Raw genomic sequence first — 8819 nt, forward strand, 5'->3', positions numbered from 1 at the left:
TGTGACCTAAGGTCTGTGAAGCAGCAGCACAGTTTGGCAAAGATGACAACTGTATACTTGGATAAAGCAGGGTTCCCACACATGCAATACTTGAGGTAACATGTACGTATATGTATTTGCCTAACAGCTACCTCACATGTGCAATGCCTACTGATATATCATACGGTAGTAAAAGCAAAACCCCTAATACCTTGACCAACACTGTCACACACATACTCACCAAATGTAGGATTCAAACCCCTACCGAATTACTTCTTGATACTTAGAGAAGTACACATCAACACATCATGCTATACACATTACTGGGAAGTATCTTTTCCACAGGTGTATTTGTAGGATGGTGACATAATCAGACTTGACAAAGAATAGCTTACCACCTTTAAGGTGTTTTGCTACTCTCCTAAAAGGTTGCTTTTTCCCAAGGAGATCACACACAGTTGTCTAGGACAGGATTCAAACCCCTACCTAAGTACTTCATGATACTTGAGGAGTATGCATTAACACAACACGCTATACACATTACTGGGAGATATTTTTCCACAGGTATGTTTGTAGGATGGTGACATCATCAGACATGACAAAGATTTGTATACCACTTTTAAGGTGTTTTACTACTCTCCAAAAAGGTTGCTCTTCTCCAAGGAGATCACACACGAACACACACAGTTGTTAAGTGCAGGATTCAAGCCCCTATCTAACTACTTCATGATATTAGAGGAGTACACATTAACATGATGCACTATACACATTATTGGGGATTCCCTTTTCCACAGGTATATTTGTAGGATGGTGACATAATCAGACTTGACAAAGATTGGTTTACCACTTTTAAGGTGTTTTATTACTCTCCTAGAGGGTTGCTCCTTCTCAAAGAGAACACACACAGTTGTCAGGTGCAGGATTCAAACCCCTACCTAACTACTTCATAATATTAGAAAAGTATGCATTAGCGCAATGCACTATACACATTACTGGGGGTTCTTTTTTCCACATGGATATTTGTAGGATGGTGACATCATCAGACGTGACAAAGATTGGTTTACCACTTTTAAGGTGTTTTACTACTCTCCTAAAAGGTTGCTCCTTCCCAAGGAGACCACACACACACACAGTCGTGGATTCAAACCCCCACCTAACTACTTCATGAGACTAGCAAAGTACACATTAGCACGACGTGCTATACACATTACGAGAGGGTTCTCTTTTCCACAGGTATATTTGTAGGATGGTGACATCATCAGACTTGACAAAGATTGGTTTACCACTTTTAAGGTGTTTTACAACCCTCCTAAAAGGTTGCTGTTGTCCAAGGAGAACACACACAAGCACACACAGTTGCCAAGTGCAGGATTCAAACCCTTACCTAACTACTTCATGATACTAGAAGAGTATGCATTAGCACAACGTGCTATACACATTACTGGGGGCTCCCTTTTCCACAGGTATATTTGTAGGATGGTGACATAATCAGACTTGAGAGAGATTAGTTTACCACTTTGAAGGTGTTTTACTACTCTCCAAAATGTTTGCTCTTTCACAAGGAGACCATACACAAACACTTGTCAAGTGCAGGATTCAAACCACTACCTTATAACACTACAGAGGTACGCATTTACACACCATGCTATACACATCACTGTGAGCTACCTTTTCCACAGGTTTATTTGTAGGATGGTGACATCATCAGACTATACAAAGTGGGTTACATTAGGTGGGCTACATTGAAGGAGTGTCTAAACACTTTGGCCATGTCATCATCAAAGGGGTGTGTACTATCTACCTGTGTCCCCAGGGCCATAATGGCTTTCTCCGTACATACTGGATTACCACCTATGTGGTAATTTGTGTGCACTTTGTTGTACCCAAAGGGGATGACTATGCATTCTTTGGCATTCAGAATGAGGGCATTGTTTTGACACCAGGTATCTGTCTCTGTAAGACACTTCTGGAGGATGTCTGTGTTTGCTGTGCAGTTGAGTATGGACCACAGTTACCATTCATCTGCAGACCTGTTCAGCCATACACCTCCCATGCTTGCCTGTACCTCTGAGCAGTATCTACTGAACAGGTGGGGTCCCAGGACCAAGACCTGTGGGATGCCATTTATGACTGGCTTAGAGTTGGACATGGCACCAGCAACTCTGAACATGTGTGTTTGATCTGTGAACCACCTGGCCACCCATGCTGTGACATAGCTGTTTATGTTCCAGCTGGTATGCTTGTCCATGATGACAGAGTGGGGGATGGTGTGGAAGTCCTTTGTGAGGTCTGGGTGGGCTGTGTGGACTATTTTCACCTCCATCTATGTCCTTGGTAACTGTTTGAAATAAGTCATCTAGGTTTAGGAGCCTGTATCTGACTTTAACAAGGCGAAGTTGTGGAGAGTCCAGTGTCTGGAGGTCTCCAATGTCTCTTTTTATGTGTTCCATGACAATTTGCTCAATAGCTCTGTAGACCAGGCTGAGTAGACATATTGGGCAATGGTGTCCATGTTCTGTTGTGGCACCCCCTTTCTGGAGCTGGATGACTGTTTGTGTATGCCATTCTTTAGGTACATAGCCTGTGGTACGCTTGTGTCTGGACAGTGAATGTGAGTGAGGGTCCAGTTCCTCATGGGCCTAGTGTATGACGCAGCCTGGGATGCCATCCAGTCACATTGATGCTGTGTTCTCAGCTTTGGTGAGGGCTGTCTTTACTTGCATGTCCATGATGTCTGGGGCTCTGCATCCTTCTGTGATGGACACAGGCCCTTTTGGGGGTGATGGGGGGTGTTTACACTGAACTTGTCCCCCTGGATATGGGCAATGAAAGTTGGTTTGGTGTATTTTTTCTTTTTTTCAGTAGCTGACAGCATATTTGGAAGTTGACACCTACATGTCTGGTATAGCTATCAAAGGCTTTGTGGTTATTCTTACATTCCTTGGCTATTTGCTTTTAGAAACTGTCCTTGGATTATTTTATGAGCGATCATTGTTTCATCCTGATAATGATCAGTGATGCGTTTCCTTTAGTGAAGTTGGCTCTATCATGTGTTCATTTCCTCCTTCTGTTGTCTAGCTTATTTATGGGCAACAACCACCTGATTGTTGTCCTATTTTTGGAGGTGTGCATCTTGGTTTTATTTGTGATGTCTCATTCCATGCAGCCCTGTAGATGCTCATAGTATGCACTTGTAAATGATTCTGCAGATTGTATACTATTATCCTTTATCTAGAGGGCTTTGGAATGCTCCACTTTGGTCTTGGGAAGTGTGCAGTTTGCTTTTGCAAATGTCTTCACAGTGGTTTCATTGACTGGGTGGAGGGGCAGGATGTGGATGTCCAGTGTGATTACTTCATGATCTGATATTACCAGCAAGGGGTTTATCTCTGTAGTGGAACACTGGTACCCCATGTTGGTGATGATCATGTCCGGTATGTTGTCACCTCTAGTGGGCATGGTGACCAGCTGTTCCAGGGTGTTAGGGTTTTTAAACTCTAGGAAACATTGGGCGAAGGACATTGTACACAAGTAATTCTACCACTCACTATTTGGGTAGTTGTAATCTCCTCATATAATGGTGTTTGATAGGACCTTTATACTTTCCATTGTTCTCCGGAATACTGCGTGAGGTTCCTGAGACAAGGTACATGATCTGTAGCAGGCTACAATCTGATGGGCAGCTTTGGCCAATGTTAGCTGCACTTTCATGGTCTCCAAGGCCTAATGCTGTGCCACTAACCTGAAGGTGTGGGTATCCATAGGGTAACTGGGTAAACCCCTTCCTTTTGTATTTCACTCGTGGTTTTGGGTCCAAAGGTCAGAGGGATTGTGGGTGTTTTACGTGGACCATATATAACAGCTCTGTGTTTGACATAGCTTTGTATGTTAGGCAGTGAACACCTCTGAGTAGGCGATATGCAAGGGAGTGTGTATGGAGCATTTTGAGATGGTCTGTGTATGGCATGTATTTCAAGTCGCTAATGCTCTTTGTGTGGTATTGCTGCTGGCTTTCCAGTTGTTGTAGTTGTCTTGTGAGGTACATAGCAACAGTGGCATTGTACTCTATTATAGATCTAGTGAGTGATGAGTGGAGGGGAAAATTGTCCTCTTCTATTCTGCATGAGACGCATTTTGTGATGAGGTGTGCCACATAGGAGGGTTTCCTGACTACTGTGGGAATGTGATTATCACAGTTGTATCCACTGTCCACCTGTGACCCAAGGTCTCTTGTCACACTTTCAGTATGAAGTATACTACCACCTCTGTTGTAGTTCTTGGCTACAGAGTTTTCAACATAGGGAATGACAATGCACCTTTTGGCATTGAGCTGGAGCCCATGGCTTTGACAACAGCCATCTGTCCCAGTGAGGCCCTTTTGTAGGATGTCCACATCTTTTGTGTTTACCATTATGGCTCCTGGTTTGCAGTCCTCTGGAAAATTCAGCTGCCACAGACCTGCCATGTTAATGTTTACTTCAGGGAAGTAGATACTACACAGCCTGGGAAGTTATCTGGTCTCATGGCTGCTGTGATAATGGCTTTAGAGAGTGTTTTTACCTGTGCAACCATGATGACAGCAACTTTGCAGTCTTCCATTATAGAGATGTGCTCTTTCATGGGTGAGAGGGGGGTACAGTTAACAGTGATCCTATCTGCCAGGATGTTGGTAATATCAGTTGGCTCTGTACATTTACTGCCATTGAGCTGTAACTCAGAACAGATCTGAGTGTAACCATGACATGAACCTGTCTGTTAGGCAGAGATCTCCTGAGTAGACAGTATGCTACAGAGTACAGATTGGGTTACATTCAGTCTTGCTGCATGGGACAACTATTTGAGGCCAGTAATCCTCTTGTTAAGGTACTTCATTGGTCTTTCTAGCTGTTGAACGTGCCTAGTCGGATTCATCGCAAGTGTGTTGTGGTACTCTCTGACAGGTCTGATGACTGCTGAGTAGTGGGAACCTCCTTTGACCTACATGCACAGACCTTGGCAGTTTGTGTGAACACATAGGATGATTTCCCAACCACTTTGTGAATGTGTTTCTGGAAGTAGAGATGACTATCCACATTTGTCCATAGATCCCTAATTATCACATCCGTATTTAGCCTGTGTGTGTGAGCATGCCCAGTCTGACCTTTCAGTTTGTTGCTGCCTGACATTTGCTTTGTTTCTTTAAGTGTGTGAGCATGACCAGTATGACCTTTCAGTGTGATGCTGAATGGAATCCTCTAAATTTGTTGGAGTATGTGAGCACGCCCAGTATAGACATTTATACTATATGTGTATGGAAAATCAAGTTATATTTTTACAGCAGGGCTCACCTTTGTGTCATAGATCAACAGGGATCATGCTGTGCTTGCAGGGCTTCCATGCGACACTTTGCATAGACTTATCAAAATTCCTACATACAGGGGGAACAGCTATTCTTTGCACATTTCTACCCGGGGGCACACTTGATTGTTACTGTGGGTGTACATAGGATGTGGGTTTCACCTGACACTTATACACATTTGCTATGCCTGCACTGCTATGTACAGGACACCATTTCAGTCTGCACTGTTGCCTATCATAATGGCTTAAGGCATACTACTGTACTACAGATGTTGGCGTCCAATGTCACGTATATTATTACACTGCGACTTCATAGCCTACACAACCCACATCACACCAGCCTGATGTTCTCGGTCTGCATAGATGTGTGGGGGAGGTTACCCATTTGCCTCTTTAGGGGCATGATACTGCATTTCTTTGTGTTTGCATTAGTGTACAATTGTCCTGCTGTGTCTATGCCACTGGAATGCTATCATGGCTTTATGGTTCAGTACTGTGACTATAGTGCACAGTATCCTGGGTTTGAGCCCTGTCATTGCTTTTTATTGCCATTCTGGGCAGACCAGACTGCTTAAGGAACAGTAAAGCAGATATGAACATGTTTAACTGACTTTGCTCAACTTTGCCCAACCTTGCCCAACCTTGCCCGATGTTGCGCTAGTTGGTACAAGCAATTTTGTTTACATATACTAGATATTGGTAAAAGCTGCTTAGCACTGCTTCATATTGCTTAAAACATGGCAATCATGCCTCAGGTGGTGCTGCAGGGCTGCCTATGTTGGATGCACATACAACACTCACTATACATGTTTGGAAACAGGTAGTGTCAAGTTAGGTATCCCTATTATTTTATGTGTGAGTCAGAGGGAGATATCATTTCCTGGGTTCCTACTGAGCCAGTGTATGTGCTATGTTTTGCCTCTTTGCCAAGGCCAAGGCATACTGGGCACGCCTCCTTCTGCCTACTGGGGCAGGCTCAGGTTGTTCCTCTTCTGAGTCACGCTGTGCCTGTGCAGGCCTTGGCAATGGTGGGGGGGCTGTTTGGCCCTGCACCATGCTGTTCCTGCTGCAACTATTTTCGCAGGATCATATTGTGAAGCATGGCACATACCATGACAATTTGGGTACATGTAGTTGGTGAGTACTGCAAGGATCCACCAGATGTGTCCAGTCAATGAAACCGTGACTTGAGCATCCCAAACACATGATCTATTACATTTCATATTTGTGCGTGTGCCTCATTATGGTGTTCTTGTTCAGGTATGTGTGCATTTCTGATGGGTGTCATCAGCCATGGCTCCAGTGCATATCCAGCATCCTCCACTAAGTGACCGTCAGGGATGTCCCCATTGGCAAATGTCTGGTACAGTTGCGACAGATGCCAGATATGGGAATCGTGGTAGCTTCCAGGGCAGCCAGCACACACATTCAGTGTTATGCCCTGGGCATCACACACGACCTGGCAGTTGATGGAGTGGAAGCCCTTGCGGTTGATGTAGGAATTACCCCATTCACCGGCTAGTGCTTTGATGTGTATGTGCATGCAGTCAATTGCACCCACTGCCTCAGGGTATTCTGCTATTCAATGGAAGAGATGCATGTTGCTGGCCAATACCTCATGGGAATTGGGGAAATATACATGATCCCCGACATGTGCCGACATGGCATTCAGGAACTGGTGAAGTACCCTGGATGCTGATGCCTGTGAAATCCCCATCATATCACCAGTTGGTCTCTGGAAGGTACCTGTTGCTAGTATTCTTAGGCCAACACATACCTTGGTTTCCACTGGGATGGGTTCCCCTCTGTTGGTTCTGAGTGTGAGGCGTGGCCTGCACATCTCAACAATTTGCTGCAGGAGCTCTCGGTCCACTCTATAGCGCTCCACTATCTCCAGCTCATGTAGCCCCTAGTAAATTACCCTGGGTCTGTACACTCTTCTCCGTCTCCTCACTGTGGGTTGCTCAGTAGCATTCGCAATGGCACCATCCTCAGCATCTTGCACATGTCGCCTTATAATAGCAGTTGCATCCCCTAACATTTTTTGTCTCAGTTAAGCTTTTTAAGTTTTCACTTCTCTTTGCAGATTGCAGTGCTGCAGTGTTTCTGAGAAAAACATGGGGGAATGTTGCTTGCAGAGTTTTAAGTGCTGGGCTGGGCTAGGCTAGTGTACTGCCTGTGTAATTGGCTGATTCTGATTGATTTCACCTGGCAGCTCTGCTAGTTCTCCTTGGTTAACTTCCTACTACTTCCTTTCCTTCCTTTTCCCATTTCTGTTTCCACAGGGGGCAGCGCCGTGCAAACAAGTGCAAACATGCACACACGAGCACACACGCATGCACACAGCCTTACACAGCCTTACACAGGCTTACACAGGCTTAGGCGGGTGCACAATCATGCATACATGCTTAGCCTTACACAGGCTTACACGGGCGCACACACGCGCACAAAGGCTTAGACCAGTTTACAGGGGCGCACACAGCGTAAGCAGCTTTGCAAGAAACTTCAGTGATAGCCACGGCGTACACCTTCAGTTTCTGGGTTTCAGTTTAAACAACTGTAGACAAGCCTCTTCCAGTCCTGAGTACCTCATAGCAAACACATGCCATGCTGCTCCAATAAGCTTACAGTATTTTTGATACATACCCCCTCATGATGTTACTTATCTTCTACTCTGTTACTCCCCTAATCCTACTCTTACAATCTAGGGACATGGTTCACATGGCAGGAAAATTTGGGATTCACTATCCTTATACTCATTTGCATAGGACTGCCTACTAATGCTTGGTTACATCTCTCAGACTGAGCTTCCCCCCTTAGCAACCACTACTCAGTCACCATGTTTTCTTCAGCCTGTCATTCACCTGCATGGCAGATGAATATTTTGAATAAATACCTATTTGTGGCTTTTATTTTTTGTTTTTAGGGGTTTTAGAGTGCCGCACGTTTGCACGGCACTGCGATATGCTTAAACATCGAAGATCGAGGAAAAAAATTATTTTTTTATTATTTTGCAATGGATAAAAATGCCAATGGCCGTATATTTGGCCATTGGCATGCTTCCTCAACTGGATGCATCCTTTATTTGGAGCTGTCATAGCTCTGTTTTGCTATTTGCAGAATGGTACTCAGTTGCCAACTGAGTACATTTCTGCAAATAACTCTACTCTTACTCGGACAGGTTAGCGTTTCCTGGATCGCAAATTTACCTGATTTGCATTGCTTTCAGCAGCAAATGAGGTAATTTGCATAAACTAACCCTGTCCATGCAAGAGTCGTTTTAGCAGCTCTCTTGCACTCCCCTGCCGGCTGTTCCTGGATCGCTCGGCAGACATGTTGGCTTGCTGGAGTCTTACTCTACTCTTAGACTCTGTGCAAGCCTTTGTGAATCCGGCCCGCAGTTATTGGCATTGTTTCATGGTTTTATTGCATTACAGTTGGCATTTTTCATTTATTGCAGTACAGCTCTACTTCCACATGTATTGCATTACAAACTTTATATA

This window comes from Protopterus annectens, chromosome 5.part0 (genome assembly GCF_019279795.1).
Source record: "Protopterus annectens isolate FY-2018-M chromosome 5.part0, PAN1.0, whole genome shotgun sequence".
Taxonomy (NCBI): Eukaryota; Metazoa; Chordata; order Ceratodontiformes; family Protopteridae; genus Protopterus; species Protopterus annectens.